This window comes from Otolemur garnettii, unplaced genomic scaffold (genome assembly GCF_000181295.1).
Source record: "Otolemur garnettii isolate 467f Iridium unplaced genomic scaffold, OtoGar3 scaffold00095, whole genome shotgun sequence".
In the NCBI taxonomy this organism is placed as follows: domain Eukaryota; kingdom Metazoa; phylum Chordata; class Mammalia; order Primates; family Galagidae; genus Otolemur; species Otolemur garnettii.
Window position 1 is genome coordinate 310,081 of NW_003852490.1, and position 13,465 is coordinate 323,545.

Sequence of the window (13,465 nt, forward strand, 5' to 3'; positions counted from 1 at the left end):
TCTAAAAAGAGTTTATCAAAAGCAGAGGCAGGAATGTGAGAGAGTGGCCCCGGTTGAGGAAAAGGGTGGGGTTGGTGACTTTGTGGTTGACCAGAGGGATGGGAGCTGTTTCTTCCCCATTCTAGAAGGTGAATTCATGAAGCTTTTTGGGAAAGAAGGGGTTTGACACACAGACTTCATTCAGCACCTAGGAGTAACACATTTTAAGGGGTAAGGTGACAAAGAGGCTTTCAGAGAAGCAATGGAAAATCTGAGACATGTAGCAACCCAGGGCTTCAGGGGCTAGGAGTAGAGGTGATACAGCTCAAGCTGAGCTGGAAGACCTGCCAGCTCCGCTCTGTTGGTTTTGATGTGGTATCCGGCAGAGGTACCAGCTGGCTGGAGGGTAGGCAAGGGGGACTCCGCACTGGAGGCTCCAATAGCCAGAGGAGCCAGACAACTTCTGGGGAGACACCGGTGCCTTGGTGTCTCCTTCCACTGCACTTATGACTGAATGGGGGAACCCCCATTTCCTATGCCTAGATCAATTTCATGTAAGTTTCCTAGGCCTCAATTCCGCAGCTGGACTGTGTCAGTTCATTAATACATCCATTCACCTTGCTCTGGCAGAAAGTACTGTGTCCATTCATTTCCTGTCCTCATATAACTACGAGGAACCCATGCGACTATATATACCCCTGGACAAAGAGTCCAGAGAGAGTGTGCCCCCCACACTTGGTTTTTTTCTCTCCGCCAGGAGCTTTGGTGTTTTTGTATTCTTTTCTTTTCTGGTGTTTTTGTATTCTTTTCTTTTCTGTAAATAAATCTGTCTTACCGCTGATCTATGGTCCATGTATTCTCCAAATCACCAAGACCAAGAACCCACTGAAGACTAAATTCCAGGATCAGAGGTATTAGTATTAATGGAATATGAAATGAGAGGTATCTTCTCTTTGCCATCAGAAAAGGGATAATTGCCCCCAATATCAGTGATTGGCAGAATGTCCGTAAGTGTCTGGCAGCTAACACACTTGACTTTGAGGTGAAGTGCACCAAAGTAGAGGCTTTTTATGTGATTCAGGCTCTAAATTGTCATGGGGCCTGGGAATGGCCCATTTTTAGCTCCTGGATAGGGCAAGCACCTTACCTCAATACCAATTAAGGTGGTAGGCTATTTGTAATGAGGGAAAGGTTGAGAGTTTTTAGTTACTTTACTTTGCCATATTCACCTTTTCTTGTGTGGGGTATTTGCTAGACCTTGAATTTCAGGATATACTCAATGGGCCTGACTTGCTAGCAGGCAGTGACTATGTAGGCACACGGTGACCGATTCACTCTTAGTGCCATCATACACTCCTCTTTTCAGAGCAGATGCAAGACGTCATGACAGTGTCCACACTGCTCGGGGCCCTCCTCTGGCTTCCTTCCACAGCACTGAGGAGATTTTACAGTCCTTCCATACCCACCTCTCTCCTCTTTTGTGGAGTGAGCCCACCCTCTCTCCACGTGCCCTACTCTCTTGGTGTTCTCCTGCCAGGATCTACAGTTAACCCACCACTGATTAACAAAGTAGTGTGCTCCACAGGGAAGGTAATCTTTTTATAGGCTACATCTACTTTTATGTAGCTTTAGGCCAGGAGAGTGATGAAAAGTATAAATTAAACATCTTCAGCTCCTTGTCCTTTCGTATACACAAAACAAGCTGAATGAGAAAAAGAAAACACACTGAGTATTTTAAAAGATGGTAATTTGAGATTTAAAACATGAGAACTGTGTATAATTCAGCAAATTAATGGATAGAGAAAACAAATGGAAAAGCTCATTCAAACCTCCAAAGTATCTCATCCCCCTCACCTCCCCTATCCTGCCCTATACGGATATGTAAATCCCCCAAATAGGTGAAGCAAATCGTTGAAAAGATGTTTTTACTACTAAGGGATTTGAAGGCAGCTTACAGGTGATTGTCCCACGTCCCAAAGTCATTACTATTTTAGTCTCTTCCTAAAAATAATTCATCATTACTGTCTTTCTGCAAATAATATACCTTGATTCAAAGAAAGAAAGAAAAAGGAAAAAACCCTCAATTTTCCACAGACTGGAGGTTGTATGTCTGGGAAGCATTGTCCTCCAAGGACTGTCTGTTTTAAAATATTACTCAAAGAAGTCGTGACGCAAAGGATATAGACCATCTCAGGCTTGGCATGGCAAGGATAAGGGAAGGAAAATATGTTCCACCTGTTTCCAAAGGGAACTCTAGGCACCTTTTAAACTTTGTCTTCTCTTAAAATCCTAAATTAAGATACCAAAATATCAGCATTTCATTGTGCTAGGACTTTTACCAAAATTATTGTACTTTTTAATCAATGTTCTAATTGCAATGTTCCATGGGTTTTGAGTGCTCTTCCCCAACTCTGTTTTTCCCTTTAAACTTTGTAATTTTGCTGAGCTGAGGGCTTTTAGAAATATGTGTATAGCATTGGAACAGAAATGTCTGTTCTCAGTTTTTCTAAGCTGCATGAGCTTTTATTAAGTGAAGGAGAGGCACTGCGGCTTTGAGGGATTCTTTTATACTCCAAACTGTAATATTAAATTTGAGTGGCAAAATTTAATAATGTTTAGTTCTACTCAGTGAGAGATTTATAGTGGCAACACAACAGCCAAATACTTTTCATGTCAATCAGTCCTTTTAAAATTTGAATGCCCGGCCTCATTATAGAGAGAACTTTATTGCAGTTAAAACATCTGAATTTTTTTCCTGAGGAATTTGCAGAGGACGAGGGTGGAAAACTAGGTCTCACCAATTAAATATTCCATATTTTTTTTCTTCTAACCCTTACCTGAGTGTGAAATTAACAACAAAAAAAAATCAGTATATAAAATCTGAGCAAAAAATGTGGCTGGGAAATAGGACTGATTCTGGTAAGACCAATCCCAGTCCTTCATTTGAACACATTTTCTTAAGAAGAAAATGGACAAAAGAAGAAAACGAGGTTAGTAATTACTTCTTAAATTAGGTTCCTGGTGACCTTGTGCAAATTCTCCTGTAATTCTGAGTAAAAAGACGTACTATTCCATAGCCCACAGTAGACAGCAATAATTATAGAAGTAATAATGGAAGAAAAAAAATAGCCTCAAGTTGTTGACTCCAGATGTTCTCCTGAAATGAATCCGAAATTGAGTACTCCAGACCTCTCCTAACAATAGCTTTTAAGTTAAACGTGGATTGGTGATCAAAGGGTACAGCTTGCTCAGTGAGATGGTGTGAAATAAGGAAATTTTAATATCTGCCCAATTCAAAAACACATTAAAAAAAAAAAAAGCATGAACAATCAAAACTGTAATTTTTTCTTTTAATTTTTAACCGTGATTTAGTTTTTAACAATGATCCTCATAGGTGGAGGCTGCTTGTTTTCATAAAAGTAAATTTCAGCCAATCTGACATATTATGTTTTTGTATAGGTTTATATCAGTTGAAGCAATAATGATGCAATGATATGTGCAATTGGAAAGTTATGAAGCAGCCATCCTTCAGGAATCTGGATAAATTTAGATGTAGTAGCATGGAGTGTTTTAATAGTGGGTCTCAATTTAGAGAAAATAGTTTGAATTTTGGCTCTGTTGCTTATTAATTATGCAAGTTTGGACATTAACTTCACTAAGCTTCAGTTTTCTCGGATATGACCAAGTACTAATCTCATGTTTGTGTTTTACCCTTGAATTTAACAATGCCTATAAAGTCACTACTTCTTACTCAATTTTAGATCTTGTTAGAGATGGGAGTAACCTATTAACTGGTGTAGCCAGATAACCTATTGATAAGCTAAATCACATCTTGTTTTTAACCACCTTAGAACATTTCTCAATCCACACCCAAGAAGCGTAACCTTGTCTTGTTGTTCTTGAGAAGTGAACTAATCTTTCCTCAAGAGAGTTAATTACCATTTTTATGTTTGTGGGTTGGAAGAGAGCCATGAGTGTCAGTGTTGCTGTTGACCTGAAGTCTTAGACATTTTGTTTCAATGCTCATGAAAATATTGAGGCAGAATTGTTACAGAGAGATGGGAATCAGTAGATTTTGTTATGGGAACTAAGGGCTGAATGCCCAGAAAAGTCTGGAAGTCAGGGGAAAATCGTGAGGCCCTGGGAAAAGCAGTTCAGAGACCTGAGCCACATATTAAGATGATTCTATGAAGGGTGTGTGCTATCCAGAGAGCTAGTGAATGGGTATATAGAAAAAGTGCTAGATCCATGGAAGTTTTCAAGGAATCGCGCTAGATTGAAAAGACAATTTGGCTCTTTCTCCCAGGCAAAACTCCTCAGGATAATGTCAAAATTTATTTGCCTTCCATTATCTAACCCTAACTGAGGGGATACCTAAAATGAAATTAGAAACGTGATTTGTAACTTGTACATTCTTCATACAAGTGGTGGGGTAGGGGGGAGTTTATACATCTTCAGCCTTTGGGTGCCACATAACTTGACCCCTGGATGAGAATACCTTGCTGAATATTTCACCTCCAGTTTAAATTCACCTTTGGACTCCTGGTGGGGGAGAGTAGGGAGGGGAACGTCTGTACTTGTGTCTCTCAAGGTCAGTGTGGAGAGTGTTTTAGGTAATCCCATGTTGGGAAGAGCATAGAATATACATTGTCATTGTGATCACCTCGATATATTTTAAAATCTGTACAACTGTTTGATCTTCTAAACACATATGAGGGGAGTTTGATCAAAAGGTTTTTGTATTTATACTCACAGGAAAAATTCGGCTATATGAATTTTGAAAATAAAAGTGTTTTTTACCTTAAGATAATGAACATTGTTCAATATTATTTAAGATATTTTGAGATAATTGTTATTTGTTTTCATTCTACCCTGGGTTCTATTAGATAAGTGGTGGTATCATTAAGAACCACCAAATAAAGAAGCTCTGAAGGAGGGAAAAGAAAAGTAAATTAAAAAGGAAAAGATGGGGAGTAAATAGGTGTAATCCCTATGCAGAAATTAGAGACAGATCTCCTATAAAATTAAAAATAATTTTTTTTATCTCTCTTCTTAGGTATACCAATTCTTTCCATGGCATCTGATCTAGTTTAAAAAAGAGTTTTTAGAAATAACATCTTTACAGGTACTGTTATAATTTCATAATTTAGCATGAAGAGAAGGTTGGCAAAGCTGAGAGAATTTAAGTTTTAATTTCTTTAGAAATATTGGACAGCATATTGCTTGGGTATAGGAAACAGTGTCCTTACTAAAAATTAGAGATTTTATCCTATTCAGTTTTCAGAGAGAATGAAGATTTTAAAAGAAACCTCCCAAGAAGTTGAGCTTATAGAGTTTCCAGAAATTTGTACCAATTGTTTCTTATATTCAGGGTTTTATATTCATTATAAGAGTTAGACGTGACTTTATTCTGAAAGGGAAGTGTACATCATTATTCCAACTTCTCAAATCAGAGTTACATTGTGGACAAACAGTGTATACACATAAGCCCATGTAATAATGCTTTATACAAGCAAATAAGGCCTATAATTCTTTTAGTAATTTTTAAAATATTTCATTTTAGAGCAAAAAGGATTAGTTTTCACAGACAAGAGATTAAATATGAGACCAAAGTAAATTTATGAAGTCTTAGCCACTAAATGGATTTGAAATTTCCATGGTTATCTGTCTGTGTGCAGTTAATACTTCATATAGCTGGCCCTGGGGAAGTATAAAGCATATTTAACAAATACCTGGAGTATTATTAAAGAAATCAGTGGTATCACTGAGTTGAACATTGTATTTTCTATTCTATCATTAATATTCTACTCAGATTTACTGGCTATTTATCTGGGGAAAAATCTTCAAAAAGAACTATTGTTCACTATGTACTTTTGCATACTTCATTCCTTTTAATTTTCAATATGACCATCTTCAGTTTATTTTGTTAAAGGTCAGAAAGATTAAAAACCACTCAGATAGTCAGTACCAGAACCAGAAATAGAAAATTAGAAACAAGCCCTAAAACTCCATAGCTGTGGTTTTATTTTTTCATTTGAGGTAGCCATTGCTCCATGCTGAGGGAAGAGGAGAGAGGTATAGCTATAGAGACCCTTGCCTGAGTTTGCCTGTCTGTTGAACTACTTCCTCAGGTTTCATTTTTCTCGCCTCCAAAAGAAGATCAGAATAGTATGTAGCCTATAAAAATGTATAGGTAATTAAGTAAAGTAATGCAGAAAGCACTTATCAGAGTGTGATATATGTTGCGTATCGACTTTACATTATATCTTACTGTGTGGTATTATAGATAGCATATATTAAACATTCAATAAATTAGCTATATCATATCAGAATATATGATATGTCATAAATATATAAAATATTATATATGGGGTAACATATCAATTGCACATATTTATGATATATGAAGTATATAAATAATATTTATATAATATATTCCATTAAAATAAACATACCAAGACTTACAACCAATAATTCAGACATACAGATAAAATAGAAATTATTTTAGGGGGAATCTATAAATGATTGAATCTCGGTTAAATTATATTCCTGTTTTTACATTTATCAGTGTTTCAAGAACCTTTACCTTTCCTCTTTTTCTTTCCCTAGATGTGGTCAGTGTTTATAGAAAGAGGGGTTCTGGGTATTACTCATTTAACTACAAGACAGGGAACAGGGATTTGGGTGTTTGTCCAGGATATACTCTGGTCCTCTGGTCAATGAGCACTGTCCCTTGTGTGGTTGCTGTTTGTTTTATGGATTTTATAGTATGTGTATAAGAATGTGGCTGATGTGAGGAAAGTGAAGCTATTTTAGTTTAGGTAGAGTGTTCATTAAAATTAAGAAATGGAGACTCTTTTTCAGTTAGGATATAAAAGGTCATAGGACTTTATTACTCCCACCCTGATGATAAGAACAAGCCAACCCAAGTCAAATGCATATGGTATTTTCAAACACAGCAGAGACTGAGGAAGCAAAACTAAATGAACTAAAATTACTGAAAGTAATGAGTGATTTATAGGAAAGAAAACATCCAAGTCAGTTTTTCTCTGTGCACGTCAGCAGGAAGAGGAGAAACAACCCATTGTAGATAGGGATGAAGAGGAACCAGTCAACCTTTCAATGGCCATCTGCTACTGGCATGATGGATCACAACTCTGAGGAACCCTAAGGACAGAGCAAGCCTGCATTCACTTGTCTTCACTTTCCTATGGATCTTCAAAGGATGAAGTAGGATACAGCACTAAAAGATGGACTCATGTCTGAATTGCTGAGGGAGAGTTCCTGTGAGGTTTGTGTAGTATAAGACCTTCATTACTTGCAAGACAGTGGCTGCCTCAGGCTGGAGTTAGGCCAGGAGAATAAATTTTCTACTTAGAAGGTTGGTAAGAGAAGATAAACTGCCCCCTGAAGGTCACCAAGGGAAGGCAGACTCTACTAAAGACTGAATGCATATTCAGGTGCTGAGGGGAGTCTTCCAAAGTGGCTTCATTAGGTGCAGTGCAACAGACATCCAGGGTCAGGAGGGCTTTTGGGCAGCCAGGGAACTCCCAAGGGGCAGAAAACTGGTGGTGCAACTGACAGGCTGTGAAGCTGAGTTAGGTCTTCTAATTCTCAGAAAACTGGTAACTAGGCTGTAAAAGATAAAAAGATATGTGGAGTCCTGAGATCACAAGACAATAAAATTATGATTGCTATTATCACTTTAATTACACATTTTACTATAAATCCTAAGCAAGAAGAAGTGAAAAGCAGATAACTTAAATAGAAAAATGTAATTATGTTCCTATTCACAGATAATGTAATTGTTTTGTAGACTACCATCCATATCATAAAAAAGCAAACAAAAACGGCTACCAAAAAAACCCTTAAAATGATAATGAAACAAGTAAGAAAATCACAAAGGTCAAAGCAGTAGTTTCCTGTGCTTGGCTAATATTGGTTGACAAGAGTTGATTTTTAAATGTTTAGAAATTTTATATATAGATTATAAAACAAATTAATTTTAAACACATTTAACAAATTATAGTAAAAACAAAGGCAATAAATACTCAAAATGATTATTTCCCAATAATTTTTATCACATTTTTATCTACATTTATAGTCTTGACAGTATTTATATCTATAATGTCTGTATGATAGAAATACGTGTACTATAGTAAGGTGTGCTACTATACATATCTATCTTCTTCACTTGGAGGTCAATGATGCCCACGGGTAGCTTCAAATCTGTCACTGTATTTATATCGTGAAAATCGGGAAACCCTACAAACTATGGCTCCCTTTTTCTCAAAAGTCTAGTTATTAGACTCTACGAGCACAATACAGGCACAAAATACAAAACTGATTAATTTCTATATACCAGAAAAAGTATAGCTAGAAATGAGTTTTTAATGTACAATATCAGATGCTTAGGTATAAAATATGAAATATTTGTATGATCTCTGTAATAGAATACAAATAGAAAAATAAAAAAAGTTGCAAGGAAAAAATATTGATATACATTAAATAAATGTAAAGAAATGAATTATAGAATTGTACAAGGATTATGTCTCAATATTAAGATTTCCATTACCCCCAAGTTTATGTATTGATTCAACACAATCTCAAGCAAAATCACAGCTGTTTTAAAATGACATTGACTATTTTTTTCTAAAAAGCATACTGAAATGCAAAGGCCTAAAAAGCGAAAACAGTATTTTTAAAAGATGAAAAATGTTGGAGAATTTATGCTAACTTTGACATTTATATACAGCTACAGTAATGGACACACTGTGATCTCGTATAATTATGGATAGACAAATAGATGGAATATGGAGTCCAGCAGTACATTCACACCTACATGATTAACTGATTTTGGCCAAGGTTCAATCAATTCAAAGGAGTAAGAGAATCTTTCCAATAAATGGTGCCATAAAATCTAAATATCCACATGGAGAGAAAATGAACTTTGTTCCCTACCTCATTCTATATACACTTTCTTATGAGCCAACAACCTCACTATGGCTATATATCTAAAGGAAATGCACTCAGTATGTCAAAGAGATGGCTGCACTTCCAGGTCTGTTGCAGCACTATTCACAATGGCCAAGATACAGAATCAACCTAGGTAAGCAACAGGGATGAATGGATTAAAAAATATGTGTGTGTACATAGTGAATAACCTGTTCATCAAAATACACCATTAAGAAAAAGATGGGGAAAAATCATGCACTGGGATAAATTGCAATATGTGTATTAGTATCTTAAAAAACAACTTGCATCCTGAGTATTATATGAACAACAAAAAGACAACATAATTTAACAAGTGGCAGAAGACTGAGTTCAGCAAAGAAGATAAATGGATGGTCAATAAGCTCATGACAAGGTGATCAGCATTAATCATCAGGATAATACAGATAAAAACCTGCAACATAAGGTCTTTTCAACTAGAAGATGTAACATTTAAAAAAGTGACAATGTCTGAGAATGGCAAAGATGAGAAACAAAGCTGTCATACACTATTGATCTGAATACAAAATTGTATAACTGTTTTGGTGAACCCTAGCAATTTAAAGATAAATGGACAACTACTGTCCATTTTTTAATTACAATTTGACCATTGAAGCACAAAAGTACTCATCATTAATACATGAACAAATAAGCACCAGCATTTTAGTAAAATTTTATTTATAAAAACAGGTAGTCAAATGTATTTGATCCATAGATACTAATTTGCTGTATATTGATATATATACTAGTTGCATAAATACAACTCTCAGAGAGAAATGAACATATTAGTATATTAAGACTTGTATGCTTTCATCTATAACAGCTTTTTACATAAGATATAAAATTGAAACAATTCAAATGTCTATCAACTAGATAAATGGATAGATGAATTTTGTTATTTTTATACTGAAATACCATTCAATAATATAAAAGAATGAAATAGTAATGCATGTAACAAATGTTGATGAACTTAGAGTTAAAAACTAAGAAAAAAACAAGAACTAAAACAAAACACTAACAATGTCAAATTAAGATGAATAGCTGTCAACACAAACACAGGATGTAGAGTGACTGGAACCATGGTGTGTTACTGGTTAAGAGTGGAAAATTTGTTCCAGTATTTAAATAATAAAAAAAAAAACCACTTGAGACATTTTCCATAAAGTCTGCAACAAAGAGAGTAGATGTTATAAAGGTTAGATACACACTTACTTTTATAAAGTACTGCCAATTTTTTCTGATGTAGATGTAGCATTTCATACTCATATCAGCACCTACTCTATGACTTAGTAATCCTACTTTCAGAGAAATAATACTGTCAGGGAAACCACATTCCTAAGAGAAGTCCTATTCACTCAAGATAAATAAAAATATGTGTCCACAATAAGACTTATAAAAAATGGTCATAGCAAATGAATTTATAATAACCAAAAGCTATAAACAGACCAGTGTCCTTCAACAGAGAAAATGGAAATAAATTTTTTGATATATTCATATAGTGGACTACTACTCAGCAATTCAAAGAAACACACAAATTGTTGATGTGTATAATTCAAATGAATTTCCAAATCATCTCATTGGGCAAAAGAGGCAGAAACAAAAGAATACTACAAAAGCCAAAGTATAGAAAGAAACAAAGAAACAAATTTATGATAATAGAAATCAGAAACGGTTGTCTCTTCTAAACTGAGTATATTGACTAGATTTCAGAAAAGACATTTTAAATCTTGTTTTGGTAGTGGTAGAGTGTTATATAAAAGATATCAAAACTCTCAAAATTGAACCTAAAACCAGTGATTTCATGTTATTGCATGTAAATTATACATCTCTCCTGTTTTTCAATAAACAAAGAGAAAATGCCAACAATGACACGATCTATAACTTGTATAATGTTCCAATTTATCTCAAATAGCTGACTTAGGCAATAGCTGTACTGTGTATGTTGCCATGGCTAAGGACATCCTTTTTCTATTTTTGATATTAGTATATTTTATGGCATTAAATGTCCTTACATGTTGTCCACATTTGTCTAGGTATTAGAACAAAAGTCACCTAAATGCATTAAATTACCTTATTATTTATGCTATAATCTGAGGTTTACAAAACACCTCTATTTATTTTCTCATTTAATCCTTAGTATACCTGTGAGGTATTAACATACTCATTTGGGGCTTAAGAAGTTAAATGGGGGCTCCCTAATTCTTCTGTTCAATAGACAGCTGCATGTTCTTGTGCAGCACCAGCTGCATCCCCAAGGCACCATGGTGAAAATGAAGGTCGGAATAAATGGCTTTAACTGTATTGGTCACAAGGGCTGCTTTTAACTCTGGCAAAGTCAATATTGTCGCCACCAATGACCCCTTCATTGACCTCAACTCCATAGTCTACATGTTCCAGTATGATTCCACCCATGGCAAATTTTATGGCATAGTCAAGACTGAGAATGGGAAGCTTGTCATCAATGGACATCCCACAACCATCTCCTAGGAGTAAGATCCCATCAAAATCAAATGGGGCGAGGTAGGCACTGAGTACATTGTAGAGTCCACTGGCATATTCATCACCATGGTGAAGGCTAGAGCTCACCTACAGGGGGGTGCCAAAAGGTTCATTGTCTTTGCTCCTTCTGTTCATGTCCCCATGTTTGTGATGGGTGTAAACCATGAGAAATACAAAAACAACCTCACTATTGTTAGAATGCCTCCTGCACCAACTGTTTAGCCCCCTTGGGCAAGGTCATCCATGACAACTTGGGTATCAGGAAGGGACTTATGACCAAAGTTCATGCCATCACTGTAAGGAGAATGGGGACCGAAGACCCCATTCTTGGCAAGGGAAAATGCTCCCAGAAAAGGGGAAAAACAGAGAAATAAGCTGAACAAGGCAGAATAAAAACAGTTTAACTATCTTACTTTTAAGATAATGTTTGAATTACTTGTTTGGGCAGTTTCTGCTTTTACTGGAAAGCCTTGCCTGTGAGATATACAGCTTGGAAATATGCCTGCTGCATCTATAAACACTCTGAAGAACATTGGTCATAGCAGAAGCTTCATGCAAGGCCTGGGAAGGAGCATTAACCAGGCCGACACCTGCCCAGTGAACAGTAAAAACAAATACCCATTGCGGGGATTTGTATAATGGCCAGGGCAGAGATTAAGGAAACAGCTCTTTGATATGGAGTCCTGCCTATGGGTAGGAGGGCTGGTATCCAAACCATGGAGGGAAATATCTCCAGGTGGAGATAAGGGGAAAATTACCCCTTTCCACCAGTTCTTCAGAGGAGAAATGATGCCACTGTGTCTGCTCCACAGAGAAACAGGAGAGGACTAACATCCCCAAGAGATCTCTGTGTGTGACCACAAACAGGAGGCTGCTCCCACACAAGGCTCAGGTTCCAGATTTCTCAAGGCTACCCAGACCCTTAAAGTTAATGATTATAGATAGAACAAGAACTTGTTTACTCAGAGAAACTAATGATGTTTTTACTCCCTCAGCTTATCCCCTTGGCTAAATAAGAAAACAGCCTTCCATAAAAGCTGGGTAGAACAAGCACTCAGGGCCACTCATTGAAGCCCCATAAGCTAGCAGTGGACCCTGTGCCCTCTCTTTAAAACTTTATTCTGTGTGTCCTCTTTATCTCTCATTGCTTTTACTTTCATTTTTTTCTCAGTCAGTTGCTGCTGTTTTCTACAGGTCTTAAAGGACCTTGCTCCCAGGGTACAACCCCGGTAGTCACTGCCACCCAGAAGACTGTGGATGGTCCCTCTGGGAAGATGTGGTATGATGACTGTGGGGCTCTCCAGAACATCATCCATGCCTTGACTGATACAGCCGGTACAGAGGTTGTGGGCAAGGTCATCACTGAGCTGAATGGGAAGCTCGCTGGCATGGCTTTCCATGTCCCCAATGCCATTGTGTTGGTCATGGACCTTACTTGTCATCTGCAGAAGGCTGCCAAATATGATGATATAAATAAGGTGATGAAGCAGGCAGTAGAGGGCCCCCCAATGGCATTCTGGGCTACACTGAGTACCAGGTCATCTCCTCATACTTCAACAGTGACACCATTCTTCCACCTTTGATGCTAGGGCTGGCATTGCTCTTAATTACCACTTTGTCAAACTCATTGCCTGGTATGACAATGAATTTGGCTACACTAACAGGGTGGTGGACCTTATGGCCCACATGGCCTCCAAGGAATAAGAGCTTGTGGACCACCAGCCCCAGTCAGAGCATGAAAGGAAGAGAGAGGCCCTTAGCTGCTGGGGTTCCCCTGCCTACTCAACCCCCCAATTCACTGAGAACCTCCCCTCAACACAGTTTCCACACCAGACCCCCGAAGAACAGGAGGGGCTCCCTAGGTGACACCTTGTCACTGTGTCATGTAACATTAATAAAGTTCCTTCTATCTGGCCAAAAAAAGAAAGAAATTAAATGTGGAAATAAGTTGAGGGAATTCCCCAAGACCCCAAAGTTAGTGAGTAGCAGAAGTAGA

At 37.1% G+C, this 13,465-nt stretch overlaps 1 pseudogene; it reads left to right on the plus strand.

Moving 5' to 3' along the window:
* Positions 1–11,231: 11,231 nt before the first annotated feature.
* LOC105887557 lies at positions 11,232–13,173 on the plus strand (annotated as a pseudogene).
* The last annotated feature ends 292 nt before the right edge of the window (positions 13,174–13,465 follow it).